We start from the raw sequence: 15217 nt of genomic DNA on the forward strand, positions 1-15217 counted from the left end.
GCATGTCCTTCCTCCTACTTCATATTGGACATGTCAGTATTGCCTGCCCCAGTGCAAACTAGCAGCAAAAGATATTCAAGGGGTTATATGAAGAGGTTCATGTTCCTCATCAGTGTCCCTTGAGAATAATAAATCTTGTCTGATAAGAGTAGAAGTAACGGGAATCAGGTTTTAGCAGGAGGAAGGGATCACAGCAGAGGGCTCGAGAACACGGGAAGGAACGGCAGAGACCTGGTAAGGGGAAGCACTGCTAGAGTACCCAGTAGAGAAAGCAGAGGATGCAGATGCTGCTAATGGGGAGCAGATCTGTGTTGGGCTACAACACAGCACTAGGGTAGCTCTAGCACTTGGAGCTGAGAAATGCAAATGGCTTCAGCTCTCACTGGGTGGAAGATGTGAGACACAAAGAGCTCATGGCAGAAGGGCCAGGTTATCCTTCGCCTGGTATTAGATACATTCCTGCTCTTAACTGCAGCTGGGATCTGGCGTCAGATCTTAGCTTTCCTGAGCAGTCTTTGGTTCAGAATGCAGCATTCCAGCAGGGTTTATCTTGCACTAGGGGACCTGGATGTCTGGAGCCCTTGTTCCACGTGGGGAGGGCAGAACAGCTCATCCAATCTCTAACTACAATCTCACTTAAGCTTGCCTTTTCACATGTAACAGCAGAAATTTCACATACAGCTCATGCTGAGGTTATAAGGCAGCAATTGTCTAAATCTTCATATACAGGCAATTATTGGCCTTTTAATTTGAAAGCTGACGGAGGTGACTCAACAGAAAAGGATACAGGCTGAGTCAGCAAGGTCTTTTCCTTGGGAGTTAGATACACAGCAAGAAAGCAAAATAACTTAGAAGGTGGCAGGAAAAACTTTGCTTTGTGGAGATTCAGGGTATGGAATGCAGCTTTTCCCACAGTTTCTCTGCCTTTCCCTCTTCCATTCCAGAGACATCCATGTGCAGCCTGTGGAGTGACTGTGCAGTTAAGAGAGGCAGAAAGAAGTTAACCCTTTGTACCTCCATAGCATCTAATACCTCAGTATCTACAAACCTCAGACACTGCTTACCTATCTCAATAGTACAGCACATTTACTAGAACTGGGCCTTGCTAGAAGTTTATTTTAACTTGGAGATAGGAAATCTCTGACAGCCCCACAAATCACAGTGTTGAAGTAAAGACCAGGATCCAGGTTTTTACAGGAATGGATGTAGTGAAGGAAAACTGTGGATTATACCTCTCTGGGGTCCCGCAAGTGGCTAATTAGCCTAGAGAAGCAGAGAAACCCTCTCAGTCTCTCCTTGCTGGAGGCAAGCCAAGGGACTCTGCCTTATTCTTACATGAAGTAGTATCTGAAGAAAGATCAAAGGATAAGACCAAGATTTCATGGCTAGTGAATCAGGCAAGTCTGCTGAGGGTTTCGATATGATCTTTACAATAAAGGGAAAACTTCTCAGCTTAGTGACATGCTAGTTATGGGATATTCATTCTCTAGATTTTACTAATATGTGTGTTAAATTCCTTGGGTCAGTTGATGGCTCTATAATTTCATACTCTTCACACGGGAAAAAAACAATGCAGAAGTTTTCAAATGGGGGAGGAGGGGGGCTCAGGTGTATTTTTGAAATGTAATGTCTGAGATTCCTTCACTTTCAAAGGGATTTGGGACACTCACTTGGATGCTTTAGAAAATGTTACCTTAAGCAACTATTTCCTTGAAGAGCTACCACTGAAGCCAGTGAGCAAGCCTCAGTCTCATGAGTAAATGCTTTTAGGGACCAGTTAGCAGAGATGAATGGGATCTATTACTGTCCCTTTGCCCTTTCACCAGAGCACCTTAAAGCACTCTGTAATCATAAATGTAGGAAGAATTTGCTCCCCTTCCGTCCATCCCCACCCTCCTATGGGAAAGAAACAAATTATTATGACAATTGTGCAATTGTAAAACAGAGTAATTAAGTGACTTGCCAAAGGCCAGTTAGCCAAACTGGGGAACTGATCTTAAGCGTCCCAGTTCCTGCTCCTCCTTTGTAGCCGATACACACAGACCCTGCCACTGAAAGGTCAGAATACTTCTTCCCTGGGGAAGATTTCATTTCCTCCTTTGAACGCTGAGGGAGGGGCCCTTCTAAATCACAGGTTAGGCAGGCACTCAACTGAGTTAACACAATGTACTTCCCTACACCATGTCTTGAAGGTGTAGTTAGATGTTATTACATGTATTGCTGTAGCTCCTAGAGGTCTCTGCCAAGAGCAAGCCCCATTGTGTTGGACACCGTTCACACACTGTATGAGACAGTCCTTGCTCCCAAAGAACTTTAATATTCTTTGATATTTCTGGGAAATGCTTCATGAGAGAATTTCAGCATAGAGTACAGGGCCTGTTTCTCCCTTTTAACCTGGATTACACCACGATAACTCCACTCACTTCAACCCATACCTGTCAGAGATGAGACTCCACATTCCTTATGTTGCAGTCTCTCTTTTTAAAAACACTGGAGCACATATAACAAAGAATCAGGAAATGAGCGGGCAGTTGGCATTAATTTCCTCCATGTCACCATCTTTGGTTGCTGTTGTGGAAACACAGCAAGGCACAGCAACTTCTATTTCAGTGCACGGGGCCATCCCTCAGCCCCAGATGGTGACCATATGATCTGTCCCTCTTATGGACCATAGACATGTTTCTTATTCTTAGTATTTGACTTCTGCATGCAAAGAGTGCTCACCTAAATCTGACTAACCACCACAGCACCTGGGTGCAACACAGTTTCCTTTAGGAATCCAGTAAAGACCCAGACAGAGGGTAAACAATTTGTGGAAAAAGCACAACCTGACTCAATTAGAATTTCCTCCATGAATAGCTCCCTATGTCAGAACTTAAGGCCCCAATTCATAGGGAAATCTGGGACCCATTTCCTCAGGAATTGCTAGTTACTTATGCAGAGAAAGTACTGCATTCTGATTTTGTTTTCTGGACAGTCTGGGGTGGGCTTTAGTGCTCACTTGAATAGACTGGATTTATGCTGAGCTGGTAGCAATAAGATGACAAGAGATCTGTACTTCTAAATGTTACCACTTGTGTCCTTCAGCACCCCATCTCTCTTCCTGGCCGAAGGTGCCCAGGTATCAGGAAGAGCTGATCAGCTGCTGTAGATCAACACACCCTACCACCTACGCTGACTCTGTCAAAAGCCAAAAAAACAACACCTGGCTGGTATAAAATGGAGAAAATTTTTGTCATCTCTTTGCTAAGGAGCCCATGAACTCCAAAGGCCCAACGTGCAGCTCCCCAGTCATGATCTCGGGAATGTTGGCATTTAGGGGTATAACGGTCCCTATGCAAGAACCATCTGTGGGCCAGAGCCCCATACATCCCATAAAGCACACTTGTCTTAAGACAAGCGACAGTTATCATTTTTCAGAAGTATCTTTCTGTGTCCTTTACTCTGGGAAACAGGACTTGTCTGTAGAGGGAGATATTAGGAGAGTGAGCCTGGTACAGTCTGACCCTCAAGCAATAGTTATGATGATCTTCCAAAACCTCCAGAGTGTATAATACACCCTTTTTCAAAGGCCCAGCCTTAGCCACACACTCCTGTGCAAACAAAATTGGATCTAATTCCAACTCCTATGGCCTTTCTTAGAGTTAAACAAAGCCTTGTAGAGCTGAATGATAACAAACCACAGAGGGAGGGAGAAACTACATAAGAAAAAAAAAGCAAAACATCTGTCCCTGACATTTCAAAAATTCTTATTTGCCTAACTCCCCTGATTTCAGCAGAGGTGTACAACTTTATAACAGCTTCGAAGCTGGTCTCTCTGTTTTTTTAAAATCTTTCCTCTGATGAGCTCTGAAATCAGCAGAGGTGTTCAGGCAGACGTGTGTAGGCTGTCTCAGACAGCAGGGGCTTCAGGCAAGAAGAACCTCAGGCCAACAGTGGCAAGAAAGAGAAAAGGTTGGTGGTGGAGGAACAGAAGATGAAGAGGGAAGCAGTGAGAGGCAATTCTTGTGGTTTGGAAGTTCCTGTGGCTCTATGTACAGTCAGCATTTCTGTCTGCAAACATTTGTTTGCTTTGCAAGCCAGATTTCTCAACCTTTGGCCTTCTGACCTTCACTGTATCTGGCACTATCATCAGGTGTGAGATTGTAACTCACTGCTTGGAGGGGCAGAGCTTTTCACTTAGTCCACCAGCGAGATTAGATGGGGCCTACCCTTTCCGTCACAGAACTGGAAAAGGCTGACTATCTCTGTGAGACAGAATGCAGAGTTAAAGGCTGTGCAAGGAGAAAGCCCCAAAAACATTCTCTTCAGAAGAAGGTTTACCTGAGCTTAAATATTGCCGTGTTGTCCAATTCCAATAAAGGCAGACTTCAGGCATAAGGAGAATCTAGGCATGAGCTGCACATTGCTTTTGCGTGGTGCTAAGAATCAGACAAGGGTTCCACCTGCTTGATGGTATACAGCGCGCTCTCTGTTGGACTCTTGCAGAAGAAGAGGAAAGCAATGTCTTTATATTTGACCAAAAAGGTCATTCAATTTGTTCTTATCAAATAAAAATAAAATAAAGTAAGATTTTTTAAGGCAGTACAGTTCTTTATACCACATGCCCATGTTTATTGCCATATAAAATTCCCTGTTTGCCTACACCCCACCCAGGCTCTTGTACACACCTGCATAAGTCTATAATTTTATCCCATGAATCATTCCGTACCATCAGATCACACCCAAGTTACCAGAACTCTAAGGAAGTGGCAAGTTCATTATGCTGGTTTTCATCTTTCAATTTTACAATAAAAGAATTTTTTATTGGCGCCCTGAATCCACAAGTATTTTTTTAAAAAATGACAGGCAGAAAGAACATGCAAAATTAATTAATTAAATGCACCCAACAAAAGAGAGTACAAAGGAAGGGAAAGCTAATAAATGATTTTTTAAGGGGCTGTTTGGACCTGTCCTGCAGTGGTTGTATCTACCTCACAGGGTACTGCAAATGTTAAACATTCAAAATCGTGAGTCAGGCTCACTAAAAATCATGAGACTGAGGAAAAATCATAATTTTCATTTCAAATTAAAGTTTTTTGGCTTATTTGCCTCTGGGTTTTGCAACCTTGGGAGAGCATTGAGGCCATGGTTTTAAGCACTTAAGCAGCCTTTGAAGGACTTTTTTCCCAGGAAAGCAGAGATTTTCAGCTAATCACTTGTGTCCAATAACTAGGTGTTTAAGGAACCTACCAAACAACACAAGAGGTTGCAATCCAAAAGAAAACAAAATACTGTGGTGTACAAGAGCAACACTGCAGTGATTCAGACTAGTTTTACAATGTTCTTTGTTAGAAACACAAAATGAAGCATACTCAGGAGCATGAAGAGAGATATGCAGGCAAATATTTGCAAGTTGCATTTTTTTCACTTTTGTTTACAATGTGTGAAAAATAGTGAAGGTATTGTTGGCTTTCGCCATAATAACAAGGCTATAAATATTTGACTTATAAGGATAACTAACCTTTAGTAAATTAGGAAACATGAGAAACCTCAAAGATAACAACTAACAGCAGCTATGAAGAAAAACATCCGAGAGAAACAAAAGAGAACTTCTCCAAAAGACCCCACAAATGATTAACAGAAGGAAACAGATGCATAGGAGAAGGGAGCTGATGATAATCGATCCTACCAGAAGGAAACAGATGCATGGGAAAAGGGAGCTGATCCTACCAGAAGGAAACAGATGCATGGGAAAAGGGAACTGAAGATCATCGATCCTCAGAAACAATTGCCAGAAGGAAACGCACAAATAGAAGAGAAAAGGGACTAATGATAATCAATCATCATAAACAATTACTCTGCCTAAAATAGTGAATACGTATGCAATATTGAATGTATATAAGACGTGGGTGAAGTATTAGCTGGTGTGCCTCTGACTCGAGTCATGCACCCAGCGCTGTGCTTTTGCTTTATTGACTTTGTCTCTATAATAAAATAAGTGCGATTTCTGTTTAAGGGTTCTGGCTGTTTATTACACAATGTAAAGGAACATACTTCTATCTTAACAGACATTTCTCACTTTTAACTTTTTAGAGTTATTTTAGGATTACCAAATATCATTTGAATTGACTGGCTTTGTAGTTCCTAGGATCAGGCTCAGTGTGCTTCTTGACTTCCAGCCATTTGGCGGCCTCTTCATTGTTACACAACTGTAACATCCAGCAATGACACGAACTTCTTGCTATTCAATTAAAAAATGACAAGCAGCCAAAGAAGAAAATTGGATTACCTCCTGGGCAACTTAAGTTCATGTAATATTGCCACTGGGTTGTTTCCTAGCCAGGACACTTAATTGCTGAGAAGTGTGTTTACAGCTTGGTATGTGCATCTATCCATTTGGAACCAAGATAGGTGTGACAGAATCATAACAGACTAAGATTGGCCAACAGTCTGGAAGAGGCTGCCACCAGCGGGTAACTCTACCACAGTGCAAAGACTCCACAAAAACATCCATAATAATAGTTGTCTCTGATCCAGTCAGAAAAGTAAAGCAAAAGGAAAGCTGAGGTTGAAGTCTCTTATCTGCTCTGGAAGGGTCTAGCTTTGCAGAGGTGATTGGGCACTTTAGATCTGAGATCTGTTTTCTTTCATACACATTCATTGCGCTTTATTGCTTGCTAATGGAACGACAAAGAAGAAATGGTCTAAATCTAATCATGCTGCAATTGACTACAGCTGAAAAAAACCCAGCAACATTGACTATCAGATACCTTACTGATTCTCCCATATACATACTCCCTCTGTTTAAGGGCCTCCCCGCTCAGCATACAAGTCTGTTTAATTCTTAAGTCTACACAGTCACATTGACATTTAAATTTGTTGTCTCCTCACCACTTTGTTTGACACTATCAATGTGATGTCCGCCACTCCAAGTGCTGCACTCTAACCAACCTCTACATGCTCTCAGACGCTTTGTGATTGGCAGGGAGGCTCAGGGCAGCAGACAAGGTGAATCTTGTAAACATGGCAAGAGATAAGGCAATACCAAAGGGAACAATAACCACAAAACTAGCTCGCAGGGTTCAAGGGATGGAGGTACAGGTACTGTTTATTTTCTGTGCTCGTGGATCAGCTGCAATTCCACATGTAAGCTGTAAGCTAACTTTTTCAGCCCCAGCTTTAAGACCTGGAAAGTCCCTCAGCACTGAGCATTATTTAACAAAGAATATATGCTTTCTTTATCTTTTATCTATATAGGAAACAAAACAAAAACAAAACAACCGAGACATTTGAACAATGCCTACAGCTCTGAGTTAGGCCATGTCTCTGCCCTTGTTTGCACTGATGTAAATCAGAGATCACTGTAAGAGATTTAAAATAGGCCTTTAAATTTCTTATCACATCACTCCTCTGCTCCGCCAGTGATCTGTTCTGTGTGTTTCTAACAACAGTACCCATGCTTTTGCCAAGCCACAGTTACACATGGAATGCTTTCTCTCTCCAGGTACACACACTGCCTGTCCCCTCCTAATACTTTCATACAAAACATGCATCTTTCATCCTGCTCACAAGAAGTGCACTACCAATTATACCAATCACAGGGTTTTTTAACTCATTTCCCCAGCATTTGCTCAGCTGGCTTGCCCATCCCGTTTGTTTATGATGAATGTTTTACGACACAAACAATTACATATTCCCAGGTGCATTTAACCAGAAAAGCAGGAACAGAAAGAAGTAACAGACTTGGGACTGCCTGGGCTTGCATGGTGGCAGCAACAAATACATTTACGTGCTTCAAAGGCACTGATACAGCTTCTTCTGCATTTTGGGGGACTCATTATTAGAATTGGCTGATAATGGGTGATTTCTAATTCGCAGGGAATTTCTTATTTTGATTTGGTTTAGCTTAAGGCCAGCACACCAACATTTCACCTGAGAAATCCAGGGCCGTGCCTTGCATGGCACAGTTGTGAAACTGGTATCATTCTACTGATAGAGGGCAGTAGTACACACACACACACGCACACACACACACACTCTTGCATGCTCCCACACACTCTCATCCACACACACACACACACTGGATTGCTGTAGGCAATATATGTGCTGTGCCACAGGAACATGACATAAGAGGCAAGACTTGGTCTCATTTTCTGACTCTCTGCCTTGACCCCTAATGCTCTCAGCACCACCACTGCTATTTCAGCAGCTCAGCAGCTTCCTAACTTCTGTGGTATTTGGGGCAGAAATCACTGGATTCAATTCCATGGTTTGAATCATGACTGATTTTTTCATTTCTTCAGGAAAGTGATTTACTTTGTCCTTAAAATCCCTGTAACTGATGTTGTGTTATCTAGCATTGCCAAGTTTTGTCAAGGGCTTGAGAGAAAGGGTGAATAAAGACATAAAGTTTTTCTCTTATGTCTGTAAACTACTCCTACCTCTGAGCTGCCAGGTAGTATCATGTTAAGTCATATTAGTCTTTGTTCCCTTTCTACCCTTGGTTGCCGTAATTAGTGAAGAAGAACTGATGTAGCTGATGGTGATACAAGGCTGAATCTGCATCAGTTTGAAAACCAGGCAGCAACAGCACTGAGTAACGTCACGAACTACCCAATCCTACATGCATTGTATGTTGCTCCAAAAAATCCAGGCAATGTGGCCTGCATGGTTCAGCAAAAAAGGGTTTTGATAAAAACAGATTAAGAAACAAGGTCTGAAACTGTATCAAACAGAAATGATCCCCAAGGTACATTAAGATCTGACAGTCTCCATTCAATTAGCAAGTGGGAGACAGCTGTCTGTCTGTCACTCTTTCTCTTCCTTGAAGACAAACACATTCAAAATAAATCCAAATCTTTTTGTTTCATCAGCAGGTTTATCCAGTTACCTGCAGGATGCAGAACAAGTTTAGGTACCAACTAGTGTAAGTCAGTAATGGGCCCAGAGATATTCTCTCTCTCTCTACTTGCTATGTCTGACAAGCTAATTGTCAAAGGAAAGAGAAATGCACTCCCAGACACTGTAGCTTTGGGACTCGGGTCTCTTCTTAGGCTTGCCATTTGTCTGTCCCCTTTTCTAAGCACAGTTCAGGGAACTCTCAGTGAAGAATAAGGCTTTTTCTCCTGGACCCTTTGAGAGATTTCCTATTAGTCACTAGGATAATTAAAGGTTCCAGTTGCATTACATTAGCACCTTTCATGTCATTAGAGTCCAGCTGCAGTGCGAGAATCATATATTTGCTGAGACTCCTGTGCCAGCCAGCATGCCGAGAGCAGAGTTTTACATTTCATCACTTTGTAAAAGAAATACAATTAAGCAGTGTTCCCTGGTCATATTGCAGGGCAGCTTGCAAGAGGGGCTCTAAGCACCAGTCACTGGAATGTCTGGACATGAGTTGTACTGAAATGGTGCCTTGACAAGGTTTTACGAACACATTGTAATAAATCCATGGCCGCCTAAGACTTCTTAATTGTCAGTGTACTGCACACCGAAGCTGCTCAGAACCCCACAGTGGAAACGCCAGTTGCGCTTGGACACTTGCTTCACACAGCACATGGTATCTCCACTTGACTTATAGGAAAATCTTCACCCTTTATTAGTAGTGCAGGTGTTGTGCCACAGGGTTGGGGAGTTCTGAATTCACCCTGCAAAGGCTACTGGTGCAAAGATTCAGTTCATTATAACATTTGTTAATTGACAGACTTGTGTGCCTGTCTAGTCAATAACAGCCTGCTAAAAATATGCATTAACCAGGAGAATGAATCAGCTGCTAATAGCAGTCTGCCTGATTGTCAGCTTCTATCTATCTTCAGTATTTGTCGGAACCTTGTCACTATTGTACTCTGGCAGCTCCAAGCCTGTAACATATTTATCCTCCAAACACCCCTCTGGGGCAGGGCGGTTGTTGCTCTCACCAGTTTACAGATGGGAAACTGTGATACCGAGAGGGAGAGTGACTTGCCCAAGGTCACAAAAGAAATCTGTAGCAAAACAGGGAATAGTACATCAGCCTAGTAACCCCAGGGGGATTAACTTGCCCCCAGCCAGGACATCCTTCTTGTCTCTTTTCTCTTTCAAATCAGCAGAGCTATAGCAACTTATACCAGTAGAAACTCTTTTGAGATTCCTTGAGAATACAGAGCCTTCTACTTCTGAGTGGGTATAGTATTAGCTAAATGCTCCCCTTCCACATTCACAAAATGCTGACAACCCAAAGCCAAACTTTAAAACATTAAATATGCACAATATTTCAAAACTTATTTAAAATCACTGCCTCCTTTAAACCAAGTTCTAGCTCTTCTCTTCGTTTGTTTGCATTTCTACTAATTGCTACCACATCTAGCTCCAGATGTAGGGAAAGAATGGCCACCCTACACTTCTGTTGGGAGGTCTAGAATGAACAGCAGTGTTAGAAAGAGAACTATGAACCTGTGATCTGGCTTTGAGTTTTGGCAAGTACATGACTCCTTTAGTTCATGTACCAAATATGTTTGCTTGTAATTCAGTAAGCTGACACAGGATCTTAAGGAACATTAACTCATGTATTACTGTGATGCTATGATTGATTATAATATTGCTATTATTAATGTTTCTTATGTGCTATGCAATGAACAAACGTGAGATAAACATGATCCTTCATGTGAAGTTTGCCTTCCAAATAACATATGATAAAGGCAAAAAGATAAGGAAAGAGTGGGGCAGTTGATCTCAAGAACATAGACATAAGGTAACTAATAATGGGCTGGAAACTTGCCCAGTTTGTGGGAGCCGAGAATTCAGGCATGAAAGCTGAGCAGTGCCAGTCACACTAGAGGGGAAGGATGGTGTAATCAGGTGAGAGAAGCAGTGCCAAATGCACATTGCTGCAGCATGGCTCCGTGTGTCTCACTGCACTAGCTAAAAAAAAAATCAGCCATGCGTGGGGAGCCCCTTGAACAGCCCTCTTCTATTGCTTGATGAAGTGGTACTGCAGTTCTAGTCCTGAGTGTACAAACAAAACACACATGAGAATTTTTAGTATACGGCAAGTCTAGAAATAAGAAGATAAAACCAGCAAGATCTAGTCAAAGAAAAAGTTCTGTTTCATTTTCTTATCTTTCTTATTTTTGCCACATACACTTTTTCAACAAGGACCACACACATACTGTACTATGCCGGGGGTGCCTCCTATTTCTTCTTGCCTGCAGCTTCAAAACCCCAGGTTGCAGCTATTACTGTTTCAGGACCAGGACCACAATTCTACACAGGGAGGCCCTGTCAGAAGAAAAGGACCATGGTTTCTCTTGGGCTGGGGAGAGAGACCCAAACCACCAGTCCTAGTTCCTCTGCCTGCCTTTCCTCCCTGTGATTTTTCTTTCTCTCCACACTTTCAGCAGGGTTGCTTCAGGAAGTCAACCCCCCCTACTCCACTCTTCTGTGTCTTGCAGGCAGTTGTGGCTTCAGCTGCTGTAGAAGGCGATGACTCTGCAGGTTTCTCCTTCCTGCCCTTGTAGTCTATCAAGCTCTCCATCAAGAGAAGACACTCAAGCTGACAGTTGGTGCAGCTGCTGTAGCTACCAGCCAGTCATGGCTACTGGGTGGCATCATTCAGAGGAAAGGAGAAGTACACAAAAAGGCCGGCCCAGCTGTGCAATAGACACAAGCCCTTCCTGGAAAAAATGGGGGGGTTCAGTCTTTTGAGAACCCCAGAGGATTTTCCTCCACCTTCCTACAGGCGGAGCGATTGGGCAGACACTTGACTGAACCATCCTCAAGCCCTCCCAGCCCGCCAACTGCAGGCTCTCTCTTCAACAGCCTTGTGTACAATTAGGTAAAGCGAACTTCAAAGCTGTCTAGCCCACTGACCGAAGATGGAAAAGCCTAATTAAGGGACTTAGAGATGGATACAGTGTCAGCTTTCTTTTACTGGGACAGACCTTGGTGGAGGTAGAAAAAGTTTGAACTGGGTTCTTAAAGCTGCAGGTTTGCGTCCTACGAAGGAGTAACTATGAAGATTGGTGTTATCTGAATATCTGAAAAGTCCATTTTCAACTCACTAGGGTGTGGTATTGATAATTTCTACTTCTCATAAAAGGCTAAAATATCAAAGAGAGCAATGAATGGTCTTTGTGAAAGGAATGAATGTCATCACAGGGAGGATTCCCCAGACAGCTGACACTCAGTGAGTGAGCTAGGCAAGCGACTTCACCTATTTGCACCTCTCCATCAGCATCTACAAAATGGAGACAACAGCTAGGTCTGGGCATGACAAAGTATGTGCCTACACTTGAAACCAAAGGGTGATATTAAAAAGAAAGGTGCCTAGGAAATTGCAGACAGCACTGTAATGGTGAACCCCAAAGTGAGTAAACTCACTCCATAAGAAGATGGCAAACTCTCTCCCAAATGAGAAGTGGGTTAACTTCATTTATTTGCTCTCCCTCTTGTCTGCCTTCCTGGCAATATTAATTATTAAGGAGGTACAAGTCAATTCAGAAGTAAAAACCCTAACATCTGTAAGTCCCATTCATTAACACCCTGAACTTCCTTTGCACTACCCAAGTGTATGATTAGTCCCAGATACAAAGCTACTAAAGCCAGGAAAGTCTCCAGAATGTCAGCTACTCAAATACTCACAAATAATAATCAATTCAGTGAGATGGGTCAGTACTGTTAACCCCATTTTACAAACAAGGATATTGAGGAAGAGAGAGGGGAAGTGATTCACCAAAAATCACCCTGTATTAGAGACAAGAATAAGACTCAGATCTCATGACTCCCATTCCTGAGTCTTAATCACTATTAGGTCGAAGCTGTATAGCTTTGCATTTTCTGAGGGCTGGAAGAGAAGAGGGAAGAAACAAGAGGTGGGAAGGGTGCGGAGCTTCTTTGAGTCAAAACTAAATGCAAGTTTCCTGGAATGGAGCCACCACTAATTTCAATAAATTTACTTAGATCTTGAGCTTTGGGATGGCATGAGCAGCTGTGAGTCATCTTGGCCAGTCAAAGGAATAATTAATTGTTGTGGGCAAATCTCAAAAGGTTTAGGAGGTCAGGTAAGGTAAGCAGCTAAGCTTATCCTTGACTGCTCCTTTCTGCTCTGCAAACTATGCTGGAGACACTCACTAGAACACTTACCCCATGGTTTCCTTATGCCAGATCTGTCCATCTGTTGCACACACTTTCTGCCTCGTCTTCTATTTTGATTATAAACTATTCAGTGCTGGGATTGTCTCTATTTTAGAGGTTTTTATAGCACCTGCCATTGCACAGCTCTGATGCATATAAGGATAAAGCAGTATCAGAAGCACAACCATTGCCCAAATACTAATAGGAGGCTGAACAGTTTGGCTCCTGAGATTTTTTGTGCTTCCTGATTATAGCAGGAGTGGTTTCCTCGTGGTGCTTTGATAGTTTTGCTCCCAGCACAGCTCACAACCAGGAAGTACAAGAATGCAGAGCAATGATAGCCAGAATTTGCAGAACAGCTCAGCGTGCACAATCAGAAGCAGATTTGCAAAAGAGCTCAGCTCCCATTTAGGCACTAAAATCAGTATCTAGATTTTAAGAAGTGCCAAACTGGCGGGCTACAGAACTCTTTAGAAAATCCAGCCCTCATGGCAGCTTCTGAGTATTTGAGGATCTGTCTCAGCTTTGCAGGCTGAAAGGGAACCAGAGCTATGTGAGAAGTGCCGCTTTGACTCAGTGTTGGGTATTCTTATTTTTTCAGGAATTCTAGCCCCTCTTAGGTACTGTAATATGACCCATGCAAAAAAAAGTGCTGTCTTCTCCATTAGCTCTTGGTTCCAAACAAAAATGCAAAGCTCAGAGTAAAACGATGTCTTTTTTACCTATTCTCCTGCCCTGAAAACTGAACTTCTCTCCAGATCCACTCCTTAGGCGGTGCCTGAGGTTGGTGATTGCCCTTCAGTTCTCTAAGGGTGATAGCCAGGCAAAAGCGAATCTCATGGAAAAGGGAGCACTAGCTGTATATGCTCCTTCCCAGTGTCCCTAATCCATAACTTATTTTCAAGTGAAGGAGGCAAACAGTATCCCACGTGATGGATTGTCACTCAGGGACACTGCTCCAGATTACACTTTGAATAGGACAGAACAAGTAGCTGTAAATGGGTTGCTGACAATCTGCTCCAGCTCCATGCCTTCCAACACTGCTTCACTTCACAGTAGAGCACCAAGGAAAATCTGGTGACTACGGGGACCTCCCATCTCATACCAAAGCCCATCAAGGCTCTTTGAAAGTACAACAGGCTGTCAGCAACTGTTCTATGTTTTTTGGCATGTTTGCAGGGCACAACTCCTGACATTTAATTATGAGCTGATACCTAACAGCACAACCTCCTGTGAGCTGGGCTGGCACTACAGACTAAAGGGAAAGGGGATGGAGAAGAAGGAAGAGGAAGAAGAGGAGAACTCCATGTTGGTCTATGAAATTGGCAGATTGGAGTTCTGGTGCACAGGAAGAACAACCCAGCTGGAGAAGATGTCCCTCACAGCTGGATGAGAATTCACTACTGAAAATGATTTGTGTTCCCAAAATGACAGAATCCTTGAAATTCAAGAAACTTATTGGCTTGTTAGACTCAGAAGGAGTCCTGACCAGTCCTGGCCAAGCTTATGGATAGCCTGCCCAATCGGGTACTATGGAGCACAGGTTTCTGGGATGTACAGTCTGTGGACGGCCTCTCCTCATCAGACTGGTCAGAGAGCTATGAAGCTGGCAATGTCAGCTCTAGTGGGAATCTTCCCATTGCAGATTTGGCCCAGCAAGCGACCTCCTGCTTTTGTGCACTCCTTGATTCCCATCTGGACCTCTTTGCATGACTGCTCCTTTTCTGTTCCACCACAAAGTTAAACAGTTATGCCAAGCTATTGGTGGTTTTAAATGAGTTTGATTTTTTCACTGGGGTAGAGTGGAGGCACTCCACAGCTCGCATTGTTCTTAGTGGAGAGGTGACAACCCAACATACCTGTGGAAGCCCTGAGAACCTCACTGAGAGCCGATAGGCATGCAGGAATTTAAAAGCCCTGAAGCCATGTCTGAACCAGGAACTTCAGAGCACAGACTTTCAGGTTCAGTTTCATTTTGAAACGTCTGTAATGAAACATTTTGATATTTAAAAATTATTATAATTTAATTTCCCTTCCATGGGAAATTTCAAATATGTCACCTTTTTTACACTGAAATAGAACTCCTCATCCCCCGCAGAAATTTTCCAGGAATTTTCCCAAATTT

The sequence above is a fragment of the Larus michahellis genome, chromosome 7 (genome assembly GCF_964199755.1).
Source record: "Larus michahellis chromosome 7, bLarMic1.1, whole genome shotgun sequence".
NCBI classification, from domain to species: Eukaryota; Metazoa; Chordata; class Aves; order Charadriiformes; family Laridae; genus Larus; species Larus michahellis.